This window comes from Schistocerca serialis, chromosome 4, assembly GCF_023864345.2.
Source record: "Schistocerca serialis cubense isolate TAMUIC-IGC-003099 chromosome 4, iqSchSeri2.2, whole genome shotgun sequence".
Classification (NCBI taxonomy): domain Eukaryota; kingdom Metazoa; phylum Arthropoda; class Insecta; order Orthoptera; family Acrididae; genus Schistocerca; species Schistocerca serialis.
The window spans coordinates 77,851,923-77,873,969 of NC_064641.1; the positions used below are offsets into that span (position 1 = coordinate 77,851,923).

The 22,047-nt window shown below is 40.5% G+C and overlaps 1 non-coding gene across 1 annotated transcript; it reads left to right on the forward strand.

Moving 5' to 3' along the window:
• Window positions 1-8,072: 8,072 nt before the first annotated feature.
• Trnal-caa (transfer RNA leucine (anticodon CAA)) lies at window positions 8,073-8,147 on the forward strand. Its single transcript has one exon. It is a non-coding gene; the product is annotated as a tRNA-Leu (tRNA).
• The last annotated feature ends 13,900 nt before the right edge of the window (window positions 8,148-22,047 follow it).

A 22,047-nucleotide genomic window follows, 5' to 3' on the forward strand; every position in this document is an offset into this window, starting at 1 on the left:
CTTTATCAGTGTTTTTCACATATTCCTTTCCTCTCCAGTTCTGTGCAGAACCTCCTCATTCCTTACCTTATCAGTCCACCTAATTTTGAACATTCCACTGTGGCACCACATCTCGAGTGCTGCGATTCTCTCCTGTTCCTGCTTTCCCACAGTCCATGTTTCACTAACATACAATGCTCTACTCCAGACGTACATTCTCAGAAATTTCTTCCTCAAATGAAGCCCAATGTTTGATACTAGTAGACTTTTCCTGGCAAGAAATGCCCTTTTTGCCATGACTGATTCAATTACCAGTGGGGTCAGGGATTTTCAACTGCCCGGAGATGACTGGGTGCTGTTGTGTCATCATAATTCATTCCCATTATGGTCAGAGGAAGGCAACGTCAACCCACCTCCATTAGGACCTCGCCTAGTACGGCGGTGTGGCTATCCCACATCGTTCCCGTATGCTCTGTCAAGAAGCATCGGACTTCATTTCCAGTCTGCTTTTGATGTCTTTTTCTCCGTCAGTCAGTGGTTATTTTGCTGCCTAGGTAGCAAAATTCCTTAACTTCATCTACTCCATGACCATCAATCCTGATGTTAAGTTTCTCGCTGTTCTCATTTCTACTACTTCTCATTACTTTCGTCTTCCTTCGATTTATTCTCAATCCAAATTCTGTACACATTAGATTGTTCACTCCATTCAGTAAATAATGTAATTCTTCTTCACTTTCACTCAGGATAGCAATGTCATCAGCAAATCACATCATTGATGTCCTTTCACCTTGAATTTTAATTCCACTCCTGATTTGATTTTTTTTTTTTCAGTTTCTGTCATAGCTTCTGCAACATACAATACAATAGGGGCGAAAGACTACATCCCTGTCTTACACCATTTTTAATCACAGCTCTTCGTTCTTGGTTGTCCACTCTCATTATTTCTTCTTGGCTCTTTTACATATTGTCTATTACCAGTATCTCCCTATAACTTTCCCGTATTTTTCTCAGTGTTTCGAACATCTTGCCCCATTTTACATTGTCGAACGCTTTTTCCAGGTCGACAAATCCTTTGAACATGTATTTATTTTTCTTTAGTCTTGCTTCCATTATCAATCACAATGTAAATTGTGGCAGCCCTGCAACCAGGCGGCTAGCGCGAGTTTTGGTGTTCTCGTAAAGATAAGTCAGTTTAGATTATAAAAACATTTAGTTTAGTACTGATTGCGTAGTAAATAGGTGCATTATTGTGCTTTTTTAAGCGTACCATTAAAGGTTTAATTTTTCTTAACGTAATATAGCAGAAAACGCGAAAAGATAGAACAGCCAGGTTACAGTCTATTATTTTCTGTTAACGTTTTGCCCCAGCAAATCCATACAGTATCGTTTAATTGTTCTTTGCTCTTTCCAGCAATTTAACTGTAGCTTACCTCTTCATTATTTAACTCACATTTTCAGGAAGTAGTGTAAAGCTTAAGTTGTTGTTTCAGAAACTTTGCACTGTTGTTTTTGTTTACATACAATTGCGTATAGGCCAAATTTATGCAAACATATTTTCGTGTTTATCTGTAATTTAACTGACTTATTCTTAATAAACTATTACGTTTATCACGAGTGAAAAGTGTTTGACTTGCCGTAGAATTGTTAGGGGTCGGGGCTTTGGTGTGACGGGCGCTGTGGTTTTTTCCATGTGGGTGACTGTAGTGGTGTGGGAATAGGGGAAGTAAATGAGACTCATCAGTGGTATTGTAGGATATGAAGTAGAGATAGGAAGATAGCAGTACAGGATGGGAAAATTGCCGCCCTTCAGGCTGAGTTAGACAAGGCCAGGGGAGAACTTGACAGGTTATGGAGGGAGTAACGTAAAGAGTGGTGGGAAGTGGCAACAGGTAACAGGAGGAACAGGCCTAGAATTTTGTTTCACAGATTCATGGTGAATGTGGCAAATACATTTGACCTGTTGCTCCAGTTAGAAGCTGGTGAGCCTCAAGCAGTTGCAGGTGTAGACAGGGCTCAACAAACTTTCAGCAGCAAATTGAAAAGTAAGAATATAGGGAAATCAATAAAGTGAAAGAAAGTGTCATTGCTCGATAGTTCCCATGGACGAAGTGTTGGCCAACTTTTGCTGGATGAACTATGATCAGAATACCAGGTCACCAATTTTTTTAAAACCTAGTGCTGGTCTGGAGCAGGTGACAGAGGATTTAGGTTTACTTTCCAAAGATTTCATTAAGGAAGACACGGTGGTTATATTGGGTATTGACAGTATATATATGACTGGGTACAGTACAGAGGGTGACCTGGCAAAGATTGCATCAGCATCAAAGCATACTAGTGTTGAGTTTGAATCTGTGCTTGAGCGCCATGGCCGACATCATTTGACTCTTCTGTCAAGAGAGTTAATTTGGAGTTGGAACGGCTGCTTACGTCGGGTGCAGGGTCACACATTGGTGTGGTTCCTGTTGATTCTCTCAATAGGTGGGATTGTACTAGGCATGGCCTTCATCTCAACAGGAAAGGGAAGGGTAAACTGGCTGGGAAAATAGCAGGAAAGTTAAATACCAGAATGATAAAATACCAGTGATTATAGGATTCAGAAAAGACACTTTTTTTAGGGTAGGGAGGACAGAAAGAAACCAAGTTTTAAGGGAGGTTAGGATTGAGACAAACCTTCAGTTTGAGAAAGAAACCAAAAAACATGGTTCTAGCTTATTAAATCAGTATAAATAGCTATTGGTTAAGAATTTTCACAATCTGCAGAAATTTCAAATCTATCCAATTTTAACTCAGTCAATGTGAAATGTCAGCTATCTTTATTCCATCAAAATATTTGAGGACTGAGAAATAAAATTAATGAATTAATTATCTGCATAGATGAATTAGAGTCCTCAAACCCAGCTGACATAATCTGCCTCTCTGAACAGCATGTGACCACTCGTATAGAACTTTTAAGTGTTACAGGATTTAGGTTAGCATCTCACTTTTGTAGAGCAGAAATGGAGAATGGAGGAGTTGCCACATTCGGCAGGATTTGTCATAAATTTAAAGACATAGACATTCATAAATTTTGCCTGGAACGGCATATGGAAGCATGTGCAAGAGAAGTAGAATTTTAAAAAACATCCTTCATAATATTAAGTGTATATCGAGCACCTGCATGTAACATTAATCTGGTCGTAAACCACCTTTAAGCTGTGCTGGCCCATTTAACAACCAAAACCAAAGAAATCTTGGTTGCTGGTGACTTCAATGTAGATTTCCTTAAAGACTTTCCTAATAAGAACTTAGTAACACTATCATTCAACGTAATTCCCACTGTAAAGTTCCCCAATAAGATAGCCAATTGGTCACAAACAGCCATAGATAATATCTTCATAGAAAAGTCCAATGAACAAAATTATATTACAAAACAAATAGTTAATGAGGTCTCAGACCATGACATGCAGTTCCTTCTGTTAAATGTTAATATTGAACAGGAAATAAAATCTGTTAAATATGAGCTCGAAAGGTAATCAATGAGTCAAAAACAGATTATTTTAGGACACTCCTCAGAGACATTGACTGGAGTGATGTTTACAGTTCTCATGGCATGAATAAAAATATAACACTTTTGCTTATAAAGTGCTTACCTTATTTGAACACTGTTTTTCCCCAAAACTCACCAAGGTTAGAGCAAAGTCTACAAAGAAACTATGGATTACTCAAGGAATAGAGGCATCTGGTAAAACAAAAAGAAAACTGTGTCTGTCAATCTGAAACGGTTCTGATGCTGATGCTATAGCACATTACAAGAAATACTGCAAAATATTAAAGACTGTAATACAGACATCAAAGCAAATATATTAAAAGGAAAAGATAGTCATATCAGACAACAAAATAAAGAGAATATGGGATATAGTGAAGGAGGAGACTGGTAGAATCAGACATGGAGAGGGACAAATAGCATTAAGAGTATAAGATACATTGGTTACAAATGTGTGTAGTGTTGCAGAACTTTTTAACAAACATTTTATAGCTGTTACTGAAAAGATGGGGTTGTCAGGTTCTGTACATGCTGCTATGGAATATCTCAGACCAGACATTTCAAGTAACTTCCATAACATGAATTTGACCCTCACTACCCCAGGAGAAGTAATGTCCATCATAAAATCTTTCAAATCAAAAACATCTAATGGGTTTGATGAAATATCAACAAAGTTAATTAAAGAATGTGATTCTGAGTTAAGTAACATATTAAGCTATCTGTGTAACCAGCCATTTATCAGTGGAATATTTCCTGAATGGTAGAAATATGTTGAAGTAAAGCCACTGTTTAAGAAGAGAGATAAAGAAACAGTATCAAATTTCCGTCCAATTTCACTTTTGCCAGCATTCTCAAAAATTTTAGAAAAGGTAATGTACAATTTGCTTTATAACCATCTTAACACAAATAACATACTGTCAAAGTCGCAGTTCAGATTTCTAAAGAGTTCTGATATTGAGAAGGCTATCTACACTTACAGTGAAAATGTACTTAATTTATTAGACAAATAATTGTAGGCAACTGGTATATTTTGTGACCTGTCAAAGGCATTTGACTGTGTAAATCATAATATCCTTTTAAGTAAATTAGATTATTGTCGTATAACAGGAAATGCTGCAAGATGGTTGAAATCTTATATCTATGGCAGGAAACAAAGGGTGTTATTAGGAAAGAAACATCTATTAAGCCATCAGGCATCATCCAGCTGGGAACTAATTACATGTGAGGTCCCACAAGGTTCCAACTTAGGGCCCTTACTTTTTCTTGTGTATATCAATGACCTTTCATCAGTAACATTACCAGATGCCAAGTTTATTTTGTTTTTGCTGATGATACAAACATTGCAATAAATAGAAAATCAAGTGTAGCCTTAGAAAGTTCGGCTAATAAAATATTTATGGACATTAATCACTGGTTCCTAGCCAATTCTTTGTCACTAAACGTTGAAAAGACACGCTACACGCAGCTCAGAGCTTGTAAGGTGTGCCCCATGAGTATATGACTAGCGTACGATGACAGGCAGATAGAAGAAGTAGACAGTGTTAAATTCTTGGGATTACAGCTTGATAATAAATTCAACTGGGATAATTACACCACAGAACTGCTGAAGCGACTAAACAAACCTCTATTTGCAATGCGAATTGTGTCAGGCATAGCGGATATAAAAATGAAAAAACTGGCATACTGTGCATACCTTCATTCCATAATGTCATATGGGATTATTTTTGGGGTAATTCATCAAGCCAAGCTTAAGTTTTCCGGGCACAAAAACGTGCAGTAAGAGTAATATGTGGTTTGAACTCAAGAACGTCCTGCAGAAGCCTGTTTAGGGAAGTAGGTATACTAACTACTGCTTCCCAATATATGTATTCCTTAATGAAATTTGTCATTAAAAATATGTCACTTTTTCAAACCAACACCTCAATGCTTGGAATCAATACTAGAAATAGGAATAATCTTCACAAGGATTTAAAGTGACTTACTCTTGTACAAAAAGGTGTGCATTATACAGGAACACACATTTTCAGTAACTTGCCAGCGACCATAAAAAGCTTAACAACCAATGAAATTCAGTTTAAGAGAAGCCTAAAGGATTTATTCGTGGCCAACTCCTTCTACTCCATTGATGAATTTCTCAGCAGAACCGACTAATTGTGTATCTAACTTCTGCACTGTTTCAGTGCAGTAATGTGTTCATTGTAAATAAGTATTGTAGTAGTTCTATTATATGTTTATTACCTTATAAATAAATAAAAACTTTTTTAAAATTTTTAATTCAGTGCATTAATGTGATCTCAGTAAATGAGTGTTTGTAAAATGATTTCTTCTTATAGTGTTCACTAAAAAAATGACGATCATTCCACTTGGGACCGTAGGAAGGTACATTAGCTTATTTGTTTCAGTTGTAAATATTTGCCATGTATTATTGTTTTTCTGACATGTTCTACATCCTGGAGGTCCTCCTCACTACGTATCAGTTGGAATGAAAGTAAATCTAGTCTCTTCTAATCTCTGGTCCCTTTATCTTTTCTAAAACCACACTGATCGTCATCTCGCACATTCCGTTTTCTTTTCCATTCTTCTGTATATTATTGCTGTCAGCAACTTAGCTGCATGAGCTGTTAAGCTGATTATGCGATAATTCTCGCACTTGTCAGCTCTTGGAGTCTTCGGAATTGTGTGGATGATATTTTTCTGAAAGTCAGATGATATGTCACCAGACTCATACGTTCTACACACCAACGTGAATAGTTGTTTTGTTGCCTCATCCCCAACGATTTTAGAAATTCCGGTGAAATGTTATCTACCTTTTCTGCCTTATTTGATCTTACGTATTTCAAAGCTCTCTTAAAACCTGATTCTGTTACTGGATCCCCTATCTCTTCTAAATCGATTTCTTTTTCTTCTTCTATCACACCTGACAAATGTTCCTCCTCATAGAGACCTTCAGTGCGCTCTTTCCACCTATTAGCTCTCCTCTGCATTTAACAGTGATTCCCATAGCACTCTTAATGTTACCAGCCTTGCTTTTTGTGTAACCAAAGGTCTTTCTGTATGCTGAGTCAGTCCTTCCGACAATAATTTCTTTTTCGATTTCTTCACATTTTTGATGCAGCCATTTCGTCTTAGCTTCCCTGCACTTCCTATTTATTCCCTTCCTCAGTGATTTGTATTTCTGTATTCCTGAATTTTCCTGAACGTTTTTGTACTTCCTTCTTTCATCGATCAATTGAAGTATTTCTTCTTTTACCCACTGTTTCTTCGCAGTTAACTTCTTTGTATGTGTCTTTTTCTTGCCAACGTCTGTGATTGCCCTTTTTAGAGTTGTCCGTCCCTCTTCAGTTGTACTGCCTACTGAGGTATTCGTTATTGCTGTATCTATATCTTAGAGAACTTTAAGCAAGTCCCATCATTCCTTATTACTTCTGTACCCAACTTCTTTGCGTATTGATTCTTCCTTACTAAGGTCGTAAATGTCAGCCTGCGCTTCATCACTACTACATCGTGATCCGAGTCTATATCTGATCCTGGCTGCGCCTTACAATCCAGTATCTGATTTCGGAATCTCTGTTTGACCATGACATAATCTAATTGAAATCTTCCCGCATCACCTGGTCTTTCCCAAGTGTACCTCCTCCACATGTGGTCCTTGAACAGAATATTTGCTATTACTAGCTGAAAATTATTGCAGAACACAATTAGTCTTTCTCCTCTCTCATTCCTTATCCCAAGCCCATATTCTCCTGTAACCATTTCTTTTATTCCTTCCCCTACCACTGCATTCCAGTCGCCCATCATTATTAGATTTTCATCTCCCTTTTGTACTGTATTACCCTTTCAGTATCCTCACCTACGTTATCCTTTCGTTGATTATTCAGTATTTATTAGACACCTATCCCTTGTTAGTCCCCTCCCAGAGATCCGAATAGGGGACTCTTCCGGAATCTTTCGCCAATGGATTTTTCAATTACAGACCACGTGTCCTGTGGATACATGTTATGTGACTTTAATGCAGTGGTTTCCATTGCCTTCTGCATCCTCATGCTGTTGATTATCAAAGGCAGGTCTACCTGTGAAACCAGTCATGTAATCTCAAACTAAGCTGCAGCCACTGTGCTGCATTCTATGGAGGCATGACAACCAAGAAGCTGTCTGAAACTTCCTGGCAGATTAAAACTGTGTGCCGGACCGAGACTCGAACTCAGGGCCTTTGCCTTTCGCGGACAAGTGCTCTACCAACTGAGCTACCGAAGCACGACACGCCCCGTCCTTACAGCTTTAAATCCGCCAGTACCTCGTCTCCTACCTTCCAAACTTCACAGAAGCTCTCCTGCGTACCTTGCAGAACTAGCACTCCTGCCAGGAAGTTTCATATCAGTGCACACTCTGCTGTAGAATCAAAATTTCATTCTAGAAACAATCCCCAGGCTGTGGCTAAGCCATGTCTCCGCAATATTCTTTCTTCTAGAAGTGCTAGTTCTGCAAGGTTCGCAGGAGAGTTCTGTGAAGTTTGGAAGGTAGGAGACGAGGTGCTGGCGGATTTAAAGCTGTGAGGACGGAGCGTGAGTCATGCTTGGATAGCTCAGTTGGTAGAGCACTTGTCCGCAAAAGGCAAAGGTCCCGAGTTCGAGTCTCGGTCTGGCACACAGTTTTAATCTGCCAGGAAGTTTCATATCAGCACACACTCGGCTGTAAAGTGAAAATTTCATTCTAAGAAGGTGTCTGTCTGCATGAATGGCCACCAACAAACTGTGGCCAAGAAACAAGTGGACAACCCTGTTGCTGAGCATTCTACCCAACACAACATCCATCATTTCAATGACTGCTGTATAACCTGTGCCATATGGATCCTTCCCACCAACAGCAGCACTTCACTGTCCTCCACCCCTACCCCGCTATCCCTCCCCCTCCCTGCCCCAGCCAACTTCTTACCCCCATCCAGCTGCCACTCCCATCATGCACTGCTGCTGTTGCTCACAGTGTGGCTTCAGCTGAGAGAGGCTGCAGTCGTGAGTGTGTGAGTTGTATTTACGCGTGTGTGCTCGCGTGTGTGCACTTGCACACTCGTGTGTGTGTGTGTGTGTGTGTGTGTGTGCGTGCGCGCGCGCGCGCGCGCTCGTGTGTGTGTGTGTAATCAAATTTGACAAAGGCCTTGTTAGGTGAAAGCTTGTATTGTGACAGTATTTTTGTTGTGCCTATCTGCAACTCAGCATCTCCACTATACGATGAGTAGCAATTTTCCTTTCCTTAATATTGTTTCATTCCTCCTGGATTTTCCAAAAAATCAATTGAGTTAGAGATAAATGTTTTATTTATTACTGCTAGCTGTGAATGTTTACATACTAAATATGGAGAAAAAATGGTATGGAGGTTAATAATGGGTTTAAGATCATTTTACTAGATAGATATTCAAAATTAAATACTGATGGGGATTTTCAAGAAACTGGAAGAGAACAGATGCAAGTGAAATATAAAGGAATGAAGAAACTTAAAAATGGAAGTAATGAATTTCATGATCTGGAATTCACTCTGTGAAATTTTTTTAAAATTTTATTTTTTCGTATTAAATTTTACAATCTTGAAATGGACAATACCAAACAGCTAAAACGGTGTGGTGACTGTTAGAGAGAAATAATATTAATGAATTTCATAAAGTTAAATATTGAAAAGATATATATGACTGGATTTGTAAAGAACGTAAGAAGTTGTACCTGAAAATTAGAGGTACTTGTGAATATGTTAAATTGTAAATAAATATAATCTAAAAAAACATGTACAATCGACAGTTCATAAAAATCTTATGGCTGCTCAGAACAAAAAATTAGAAAAACTTTGGGTAAGAAACAGAATAGTTCTTATTTATTTACTTACATTCACCTCACCTACTGGAGAGGCAGTAAATTTTTGATATGAATTATTCTTTGTGGGAATGAATTAAACTTGTTTTCTTATGTGCACCTTTTATAAAAAAAATATTAAATTTATTTTCTTATGCACAGCTTTTGTACGAAAAAAATTATTATTTTATAATAAGTGAACGTGATAGTCATTCTTATTAACTTTCTAAGTAATTTATTTTAAAATAACGTTTTTGTAATGAAATTATGTGAATTCGACCAAAAAATGTGGACTATAGTAAAAATGTGTGAAATCTTATGGGACTTAACTGGACTATAGTAGCTATATAGTGTAGGTTCTAGGTAATTTGGTTCGGTCCTCGCGTGATCCAGGACTGAGCCAAGTGAGCTAGAACCTACACTTTATAGCTGCTATCCTCCACTGCTGGTGATGAACTGGAGTTGAGCTCGCTTCGACATATTATGTGTATCTGGCGCACATACGTCCAACGGATTTTCCGTAGGCATTTCGGTGCGATTCTCCCCTTGGTCGTTTGCTGCAGGACAGGAATCCAGGATCCGTTTTCCTTTAGCCTTTCTTCTTTTTAGTTTAAGCTATTACCATATTTGTGTATTTCTATAGCTTTCGTGCCCAAACAGATGTGATAGCTCTTCTTCTGCACAGCAAGAACTTCCGCGTTGGCGAATTTTACTCTGTGGTATGTCTCACAAAACGCGTGCTCCGCCACAGCCGATTTCTCCACCTGTTCCAACCTGCAATACAGCTTATGTTCAGTGATCCTGGTGTTGGTTGATGGGCCAATCGTTCTGACATAGACTAGACATGTATGTGGTGTGTGGTATATTCCCGACATTACAAGTGGGTCACTTCTCTTCTTTATCGACCTGAACACTCTTTGATATTGTTTGTCGGTTTATAAGTAATCTTTACGCTGTGCTTGCACACAATACCACCTGTTCTGTTCGTCACTCTGGGAATGTATGTCAGAAAGGCCATACCCGGCATTTCTTTTTCTGGTGTGTCACTTCACCGAGTGTTTTACTCTGTGACATTTCTTATGTAACTGGTGGAGTACCCATTGGTCCAGAGAACGCTTTCCATGTGTTTATTTTTTTATTTTTATTTTCTGAGTCATCAGTATTCTGGCTAGTTTGATGCGGCCCGCCACGAATTCCTCTTTTGTGCCAATCTCTTCGTCTCAGAGCAGCACTTGCAACTTACGTCCTCAATTATTTGCTGTATGTATTCCTATTTCTGTCTCTTCTACAGTTTTTTCCCTCTACAGCTGCCTCTAGTATCATGGAAGTCATTCCCTGATGTCTTAATAGATGTCCTACCATCTTGTCCCTTCTCTTTTTCAGTGTTTTCCACATATTGCTTTCCTCTCCGATTCTGCGCAGAACCTCCTCATTCCTTAACCTATCAGTCCACCTAATTTTCTACAGTCGTTTCTAGCACCATATCTTAGATGCTTCGAATCTCTTCTGTTCCGATTTTCCCACAGTCCATGTTTCACTACCATACAATACTGCGCTCCAACCGTACAGTCTCAGTAATTTCTTCCTCTAATTAAGGCCTATGTTTGATACTTCTCAGGGCCAGTATAGCCTTCTTGCCAGAGCTAGTCTGCTTTTGATGTCCTCCTTGCTCCGTCCGTCATGAGCTATTTTGCTGCCTAGGTAGTAGAATTCCTTAACTTCAGCTACTTCATGATCACCAATCCTGCTGTTAAGTTTCTCGCTGTTTTCATTTCTGCTACTTCTCAATACTTTTGTATTTCTTATATTTACTTTCAATCCATATTCTGTATTCATTAAACTGTTCATTCCATTTAGCAGATCATGTTGTTCTTCTTCATTTTCAGTCAGGATAGCAGTGTCACAGCCAATTGTATCATTAATATCCTTTTACATTGAATTTTAATTCCACTCCTGAATCATTCTTTTATTTCCATCATTCCGTCTTTCACGTACAGTTTGAGCAGTAGGAGTGAAAGATTGTGTTCCTGTCTTGCATCCTTTTTAATCCGAGCACTTCGCTCTTTGTCCAGTCTTATTATTCCCTCTTGGCTCTTGTACATATTATATATTACCCATCCCTCCCTATAGCTTACCCCTATGTTTCTCAGACTTTCAAACATCTTGCATCATATTGCTCGCATTACAAGCGTATTAATGACGCCTGTTTCCTGGCCCGGGTGGTGATCTCGACAGTTCATGCACTTATCAGTCTGTGTGTGTCGGGTTTCGATAACGCTGTCTCCCAGGTCTTCATCATCCTCGTGAGCTCCACATCTAGAAAGGGTAGCTGTTGGTCCTTTTCTATGGTAAATTTTATATTGGCATGGAGACTGTTCAAGTGTCTTACTTACCGAGAGCTGTTCCTCACCATGGCTCCACACAACGAAGATGTCGTCAACGTATCTGTACCACACCTTAGGTTTACAAGATGCCGAATCTAGCGCCTGTTCTTGGAAATGTTCCACGAAGCCTGCTTGCCGACCGTCTTAATTGAGACCGAAGATCATGAGCAGAACATCCAGGACGTATTAGATCGAATGACGTACCAAAAACTAAGGCAGATCCGACGAAGCGGATCACACGGAATAAGAATCGGTTGATCAAGACAACACAGAAGGCGTACTACCTTGACTGTATGGATTACCAAAGATTTATAAGAATAATGTTCCATTAAGACCGACTGTTAACTCTCCTTGTTCACCGACGTAGGAAATGGCGAAACACTTGGCCTCTCTGCTCCAGCCGCATGTGGGAAAGGCTGAAACATACATCAAGGACTCAGGACATTTAATTGAGAAGCTGAAGAAACTAAAACTTGGACCAAACGATATCCTGGTCAGCTTTGCTATTTTTTCTTTGTTTACCAATGTGCCACTCAGTGATTCTCTGGAGTATATCGGTTCTATTTTCCCGAAAGACATCATCAATCTCTTTCACACATGTTCCATCACGAGCGATGTCACGTGGAATGGCAACTTCTACGAACAACTGGAAGGTGTCGCCACTTAGTCTAGTGGTGACCAACTTCTTCATGGAACATTTCGAAGCACAGGCGCTGGACTTGGCCCTCGTAAACCTAAGGTGTGATACAGATACATTGACGATACCTTCATTTGATGAACATTTTCCATTAAAACCCAAGAGATATTCAAATGCTAAATCAAAATGTAGACAAAAAACTAACAAAGTAAAGAGGTGGTATACTCCTAGACTAGCCAAAATGAAATGTATTGTCCAAATATTAAATGACAAGGATATTCAAATGCTAAATCGAAATGTAGACAAAAAACTAGCAAAGTAAAGAGGTGGTATACTCCTAGACTAGCCAAAGTTAAATGTATTGTCCAAATATTAAATGACAAGGTCAAAGCTGCTAAAGATATAGATATTAAGTTTAGACTGTACTCTAGTTATTTACAGACCAAAAGGATCTACAGAAAGGGAGTATAAAAAGCAAAGAAGGAAAGCAATGCCAGATTTATTGAAGAAGCTCACAGTCCTTGTAAAGCAGCATGGGATCTGTTTAATGAGCACAGGAAGAAGCCCACCTCCTGTTCTAAATCTTGCAGTCCAGATGAGTCTAATGACTATTTTATAAAAATAGTGGAAAACACAGTAGATGGAATTCCTGACTTTGGAATAGATCCTGCAGTTGCTGTGAAATGTGAGAATAACTGCAGCGTGGTAATGTGGAAGAGAGTGTATCCAAAAGAAATAACAAAAATTGTAAAAAGCTACAAATCTTCAGGGAGCTCTGATATTTATGGCGTGTCCTGTACTATGTTAAAAACTATAATCAGTGAAATTGCACAGCCATTAACAGTAGTAATAAATAAAAGCCTCCGTGCAGGGGAATTTCATGACTTCCTGAAAGTAGCACGAACAGTGCCTGTTTACAAAAAAATGCAGTCCACATTAAGTGTCAAGCTACAGGCCAATATCTATAATATCAGTACTAGTGAAGGTGATGGAGTCGATAATGAAAGAATAACTATTAAGTTACTTTGAAGGAAATAGTCTCTTTTATGATGTGAAACATGGCTTTCAGAAGGGCAGGTCAACAACAAAACTTAGTTACAAATATAAGTCAGGGTTTTGAAGACAAAGAGTCTATAGCACTAGTACTCTGTGACCTTAGTAAGGCATTTGACTGCATCCCACATAAGGCCCTGCTCTGAAAGCTCAAAACATATGTTATAGGGGGATTTCTCTGTGCAAGGAGCTGATTCCGGTGAGAAGAAGCTACAGCATGGTGTGCCACAGGGATCGGTAATAGGGCCCCCGCTGTTCCTTATTTTCGTAAATGACGTAGTCTCCAATGGGCACACCTTGCAGTTTGTGGATGATGCAACCTTGTTCTCAAAAGGAGAGAATATTGTACAGGCAGTCCAACAAGCAGAAGTCTTGTTCAATGAAGCTAGACCCTGGTTTATCATGAACAACGTGAAAATTAATGAAAAATACTCAGAGGATGATATGCAACCTCGGCAATACTGGAGCACTGGGTACTGCACCAGATGTTAAACTTCTGGGCTTTCTCATTGATGCCAAATTAACCTGGCAACAGCACACCAAACATATATGTTCCAAACTTTCACAGATCCTGTACCTCTTGAGGAAACTCAAAGGTATAGTACCAGAACAGTACCTGCTAACTGTGTGTTATGCAATGTTCCACAGCCACATCAGTTATGGGCTTTTGTTTTGGGGCCATTCTGCAGGCTGCAAGGATGTGCTTTTACTGCAAAAGAAAGCAATGAGGATCATTACTTTGAGCAAAAAACAGATGACTGTAAACCAATTTTCACTAGGGTAGGAGTTCTGACTGTTTACAGCCAGTATATATTGAACTGCCTCGTCTACATAAAGAGAAACCATGATATCTAGAGAAAGAGGAATAAAGTTAACAAATACAACTCTCGCAACAAGGATAGTATCGACATGCCAAGGTGTCGATTAGCAAAGACACAAAACAGCTTCCCAATGGTGGTCCTAAAATTGTTTAATGCTCTACCTGATGACATTCAGTCTTTACCACGGGAGCAGATTAAAACTACTATTCTGTGTAAGCTAAAAGAGCAACCCTTTTACAATATTGATGAATTCTTCTGTAGTAATAGCATAGTGTTTACTTGAGCTGCAGCTCAGTTCCATAACTCCAACAGCAACTGTTATATTTAATTTCATTATATACTTGTATCTATTTTATAGTTGTGATATTATTGTAATCTAATTTATAACTTAAATATGTCTTGCGGTATAAATTACTATCATAGTAGAGTTGTATTCATGTATTTTGATGATGTTGTATCTTGACGCTGTCTGTCCAGCTGTGGCTGGTAAATGACATGGAATTGGTAATAAAGGTAATAATTGAGTGTAGCCGTAGTGAGGAACAGCTCTGTGACTTACTAAGACACTTGAACAGTCTCTGTGGCTACATAAAATTTACCATGGAGGTAAAAAAGGACCAACTGCTACCCTTTCTAGATGTGCTGGTCACGAGGGATGGTGAAAAACATGTGACATAGTATACATCGAAAACGATACAGTGGGTCTGATAACTGTACAAACTGTCAGATCACCACACGAGCCAGAAAAGGGGCATGATTAATAATCTCGTAGCTCGAGCAAGACGAATATGTCACCTCCAGCGTCTCAGACGCGAGGTGCAACATCGGGAAAGCGTTCTTGGGGAGCAATGGGTACTCCACAGTTACACCAGAAGTATCACAGAATCAAATACTCTGTAAAGTGATATATCGAAGAAAGAAATGTTGGGTACGGCCTTTCTGCCTTAAATTCCTACAGTGACGGACAAATAGGGCGTATACTGCGCAAACACAACGTAAAGACTATTTATAAACTGACAAAAAAGATCAAAGTGTGTCTCAGATCGGCAAAGGAGTACAGGGACCCATCCGTAACGCTTGGAATATACGGCATTCCTTGTCTATGTTGGAATGACTGGACGACTGATCAACATCAGGATCACCGAAAATAAGCTGCGTTGCAGGCTGGCGCAGTTGGAAAACCGACAGTGGCGGAGCAAGCGCTATGTCAGACCGATCACACAGTAAAATTCGCCGACACGGCAGTTCTTGCTGCGCAGAATAACTATCACACCTGCTTGGTCAGTGGAGCTATAGAATTACACAAACATGACAATAGCTTCATCGAGAAAGACGAAAGCCATAATGTGAACGGGCCCTCGATTCCCCTGATGCGACGGAAGATCGTTGCAGGTGGCAAGGGGAGAACCGTAGCGGTAATGAGCACGGGAAAACACGTGGAAGCTGGCGCGCCGTGGACATATAATCTGCGGTCTCGAATTCGACTCCAGTCCACCACCAACAATGGAGGGTGAAGCTTTGGCAATGCCAGCCACTCGTGCTGGCGAAACGTCCGAAAAGTCATCAAACGTCGGCCGAAGAACTTAGGACAGAAGTTAACAGGCCATTTGTCACAATGCTAATAGTTTACTACAAATACCATAAGTAATATAACTACTAAACATATCAAAATATAATTTTAATATTGTCTTTAAAAAATTAATAAAAAAAGTGTTCTCCCTTTCTCTTATCTATGATGTATGGTTCGCCATTTAAACATAAAATAGACTGAAACATTTACAGGAAATACAGTAACATTAAGGTTAAGATAACAAAAGAGAGATACAAAATCTCGAAGAAAATGTCCAAACAGTAAAATGATTACTATTTTGTATTTTTGAATGCATTTTTTGCGTTGCTCTTTGCTGCTTTCACTATTCCTTAGCCGGCCGCGGTGGTCTCGCGGTTCTAGGCGCGCAGTCCGGAACCGTGCGACTGCTGCGGTCGCAGGTTCGAATCCTGCCTTGGGCATGGATGTGTGTGATGTCCTTAGGTTAGTTAGGTTTAAGTAGTTCTAAGTTCTAGGGGACTGATGACCACAGCAGTTGAGTCCCATAGTGCTCAGAGCCATTTGAACAATTTGAACTATTCCTTACTCTTCCCCCTCTCGGAAAATTCAAGAATTCACCACAACTTTCAGAAAAGTTCACTTTTATTTGAAGATCACTTTTCACTGTGACCAAGGACGTCCATTTTTGTTCTTCCGACCACTGGTTCTTGATCGTACTGAAGATTCGTTCAGCAAACAGCTGCAACTTCAGCATGTAGCAAGGCATCCTCTTGAGACATGTGTTTTGTAACAAAAAAGTTGCAATTGTTTTATTTTTACAACTCTGCTGTTGTGCCCAAATGAGTTAGTTATATGAATTAAAAACACTATGATATAAGCCTAAGCAATTGCGAATGGGAGATGTCAATTTTGGTCTGCTGCTTAAGGAAATCTACATAAATCTGGTCTCTGCTTTAATTTTACCGAATCCAACATATGCATTACGAAAAACACAGAATTCATTGTATAACATCTTCATTCAGGCTGGGATTCAAATTGTTGGCAACCCTTAAAACATCCTACCACTGCAGACGAAAATCTTCTTGTTTTTTAAGTGAAAAGCATGTAAGCAAATTGAACACATGTTCTCAGGAAAGTAATTGTTTTGGGACAAATAATCAATGCAAGAAAGATTGCGTATCATTTTCAAAACACAACTTCCGTGATTTTGGTATTTCTTCCAGGATCTCACGAACTTTCTTTCCTAAGAATTTATTTTGTTTCCTGCTCTCTAGCTTGCTCTTAAGATCCACTATTATTCTATCCACCTCAACAGAAGTATCTGAGTTGTTTTCAGTTTTCTAACAGCAGTTTCAAACAGGGGAAAATGTGCTGTAGAATACATAGACGGCATTCAGATGGTGAATGTTTAATTTGAAGTTGACAAGATAGCGTCGCGTGCCGACGTGTTAGTAAATCCTTCTGCTGAAATTCTTCATTTCATAAATGTAAAATGCATTATTTGGTATAAAATGCGTTGAAAAGCGTGAGACTTTGTGCTGTTTTGCAAGTGCGGGCACATTGACTGGTTTGGCGAAGACAAGCACATTAAATGAAACTTGCGGTTTCGCTTACTGCAGCCCAAGTGAAACAGCAATCGCCAAAGGATTTGAAAACCACCAAGTATGTGTGGAAAGTGCCCTTCAGTACAAACTTTCACCAGCGAAAAGATATGTTCGGGAAACTGAAGATCTGTTAAGTTTATTTTGTGGTGTTACGTGGCGAAGCATACTCTTGTGTACGACTTCGTACAAAACGGTAAGGAGAGGTGGGTTACAGAATGGTGCAGCAACTGTCCTCATAGGAAAGCTGGACAGGAGCAAAAATGATTAGTGAACACACACAATTCTGTCGGAGGAACATCCGCAACTGAGCATTATACCAGAGGCTGAAAATACCGCTACAGTTGTAAGGTTATTTTATTTAGCACACTACCGGTTTTGGTCTCTTATACGCCCATCTTCAGGTGTCGTAACTTGGTGCTGTGATCCCGAGTGCCACAATGGATGTATACATGACATAGTGTGCTAACAACGAGCGCAGAGCAACGGAAGAACCTTACAACTATAGCGGTACTTTCAGCCTCTGGGAATAGTGAACAAGTTAACACAGGAAACAGAAGATTTACTTAACTTGTATTCCTGCAAGCATATGAAGACTCATTACAAATAATGGAGCAAGAAAGAGAGTCCAGCTATCACAATGTCAACAAGGATGAGGCTCACTGTACTAAGCACAAACGACGGTGCTGTAGCGTGAAGCTCCAAGTGCAAGTGTCTGGAGTGGCTATCGCCAGTTGGTCTATATTGCAGGGGCAAAGGCCGCTCCTGGTGCAGAGCCGCTGGAGGCATGGCTCAGTGGGCGCACACCAGTGGGTCCGCCGGATCCCACGCCATCGCTATCGCCGTCTTACGGAAACTCGCAATCCTGTTGTCAACATGAAGATGCCAGTAGTGTGCTATCACTACGAGTACCACAAAGATCGTCTCAACTGTGGTGTAATGATACTTCACAAGTCGTGTTGAGGACCATTAATAAATTCCATGTCCTGGATTCTGACGAATCTGTCAATGGCTCACATTTGTCTGCCTTAATAGACGGTGTCATGATTTGTGTGAGTGTGCTTAAGCTGCCGAAACATTAACGAGTGCAGTAGAGAAACAAGTAAAAAAAAAAAGAAAGAAAAGCTCATGACATTGCTATATTGTCTGAAAGCCATACCTTGAAGGGGATGTAGCAGCTATTATGTCCAGTAGTGAATTTCATTTTATTGTTACGGGTATCACCAAGCCAGTGCCTCTCTCAAAGAAATATTGAAAGGCAATGAGAAGTTCATTAAACCTGACACTGACTACATGCTAATTGGAAGCGCAAATGTTGTTTGTAAAAACGTGCGCAAAACTGCTGTGTCGGTTCTTATGGAAACTGCAAAAAACACTGGAAGTAAATTTCATCATTGTTAGTGTACCTCATAGGCGTGACCCCATGGAAAGCTCATGTGTGACTCGTGTGTGAACCGTGCCATAAAGTGTCCGATGTGAAATTTAAAATTTTCCCAGCGAATTAAATGTTCGAAGAGATTTCGGCTGGACACTCGCCAGTCATCTTCAGGTGAGCCGTCGAAGAGTGACGAAGACGTTCTCCTCTCCGCCCTATATAGCGCGCTGAGAGTATTGCCGCGCATGAGTCAGAATCACAGCAAAAGATGGACCACACCACCCGGTGGCAGAGCCCTCGCTGATGGAATTGCGAAGATCAGCTGCCTTCGGCGTTGCCGCCCACCGCAGCCATTGCAGTATTCTGGCGTCTTCATCTGGAACAAATCTCGGAGGTGATGGGATTCCACGCATTATCCAGTTGGTAGCCGCTGTCACGGTTCATTAGATTTTCCGCGATGCGTATTTCACCGGATTCTTGTATAATGGAGCCCGTAAAAGATGTTGCGGTGGGCAAAATTAATGTTTTCTAATACTCCATCGAATGCCCGTTGGAGATGCAACGTCCCACAATTGCAGACTTGCTGGGTTGCAAACGGTGAGTGTAACGTTTATGTTTTGTGCAGCGTTCTTCCACTGTGTGTTTTGTTTGTGATATAGAGGCCGTACCACACTGGCAAGGTTTTTTGCAAATTCCGGCCTTCTGCAATAAAAAATTATCCTTCACTGCTGTAATATTTCTGGCTTATTCAGCCATCATATTAGGCTCCAGGACGCTATTCCCAGGGCAGTGGAGATGCAAGAAGCATAGAGATGACGCAATGTGGGATGAGGTACCGGTGACAAATGTTAGATTCGGTACCGTTCCTGTGAGAAAGACCGCCTGCATGATGCTGCTGCTCTGTGATTGGCTGCTGTGTTCGGCGGTAGGGCACCAAAACGTTAAACTTTAGTTGCTATTATTAATTAAACCTGTCATCCAAATTACTTCATTTTTAAAATAAACATCTCTCAACAGCCAGCTATCAATCAGTCATTTCAAAATTATTAAAATCAAAGTATTACTGCCGATGCACTTCGGTGGCTTTCGGGTCACGCCTGGCTGGCTTGGCGCGCGAAGTGTCTCGGACAGTCCGGCTCTCCAGTTCTGACCGTTCCAGTAGACAGACATGTTGTCTGTGGCAGGATGTGTTTCATGTTATTTTAGCCAGATATAATGACTGTGGAAAGATGTTCAATACGTTGTGATCAAGAATAGTTTCTCGTGTCTATATCAATATAAACGCGAGTAGCATCCCAAATAAGTTATAGTTTATTCGTAGCAGCAGTTCCTCGCAAAGTTAATTTCAGCCTCAAGAAAAATAATCCACGACCTGCGTGCTGTTTTCTGCGCTGCGGACAACATCATCATCATGAAGACAGCAGATTAGTGAAGTGTACAAGAACTTACGTTTTCCACACACGGCAGTGGAAACAACTAGGCAACTCACGTGTACTGCATGCACAGTACAAATGTGCTCAGTGACACGTCATCTGCAGTAATGCAGAGGAGGTAAAGAAGGATGAAACTATTAACACTATCTCACTTTTATTCCTTTTTTTTTGCCGTACTGCTCCCAGCAATTCCGAAATCTTAGATGGTGAGCGGAAAATCACCATCACCTCAAAATTACTAAGGATTCTTGCGATTTTGAAGGAAATATTTCCAACGAAGGGAAGAAAAGCTAGGGATTTTGACGGCGCGTTCTCGTCTTTGTCCACTTCCCGGTTCGTGGTTTTAGCTGAGAATGTCCTGTTAATTTGCCGAGTAGAGTATCTACTGTCTCTTAACATTGCCTTTAAATGTGCAATTTATTTAATCAAACTACTTGCATCCGACACTGTATGGGCTCCGTGTACAAGGGCTCACCTCAAGATGACTAGCAGGTGCCCAATCAAAGTATCGTGGGGTGAAGTTTACGACGACTGGCTTCAATCCCGAAGTCTCTTTGAAGTTACCATAAAGTAGTTCAACAAAGATCCGGAAAAAATCTGCTGAGAGACTGCGAATGCAGCTTTTGTTCGTGTAGACAGTACTGTTACAGGACACTTCACCACACATGTCCTCCGCCAGTACAGAAAGAGAAAAGATGCAATGGCAGCTGAAATCCTAAGGGTCCTGAAATCAAGTACTGTTGCAACTGAGATCGGGTCACACACACATGTGAGGTCAGGCCACTTACAGCAAATGTTTGATCATACACAGCAGGGGCCAGATCACCTGCAAGGGAGGCTGGGACACCTACAGCAGAACACTTTAGACCGATAGACACTGACACTGGAGGAGGACACCTCATCGTCAGTGGAGAGTACCTCGCTGGCGGCGGGGGCCACATCGCCTGTAGTGGGGGACACCTAGCAGTGGCGAAGGACATCGCTTCGGCAGCTGGTGGTCAGACAGCAGCAGCAGCAGCAGCAGTAGTAGGAGACTCATCGCTGGCAGCTGTTGACTCAGCCTCACCAGTAGCTCACGTGGAGAGCACTGCACGCAGCACCTTGCAAGGTGCAGAATACCTGTAGTGCTCAAAACAGCATCGGCTGTGACATGGCAAAGTGTGAGTACAACTGCTACCACTCTCTGTCGTAGTGGTTTTCATATTTTAAGCTATAATATCCAGAGCCTGAGAAACAAATTTTTTGTACCTCATGTTGCTGTTAAGCATGCCAATACTGAATGTATGTGTAACATTGAGCAATGGCACAGGGATCTAAAATAGCTTGGTTTTATTAGTATTGACTATTACAAGTTGGCTAGTCAGTTTTGTAGGTAGGGTGCCGAAAGTGGTGGAGTTCGTATTTTCCTTAAATCTAAAGTGGATTACGAGCGAAGAGTGAGGCAGGAGGTATGAGCATTGGAGAGCATTTTGAAGCTGCTGCTGTTGAGTTGCGTGTGGAGCTGGCTGAGATAATGCGAATTACAGCAATTAATAGTGAGGACACAGACACATTCACTAATAATTTGAGTCTCTGCTGAACTTAATGTTTACTGAAAAAGTCACTATAATTGTTTGTGGGGACGTCAGTATAGATCTTGTACATGAAACTGCATCTAGGAAGCTGTTTCCTAATACACACATCAACAAAAGCTTTGCATCACCCCGGTTCCCAGAACTCTTGAAGACAGACGTTGACTGTGGATATTGTATCACAGACACAGCCCTTTTGACTGTTCAGAGATGTCACTAAACCCTCCCAAAGATGTAAACAACCATGCATGAGCAGCACCTATTAGATGGAGGTGGTCCAACAA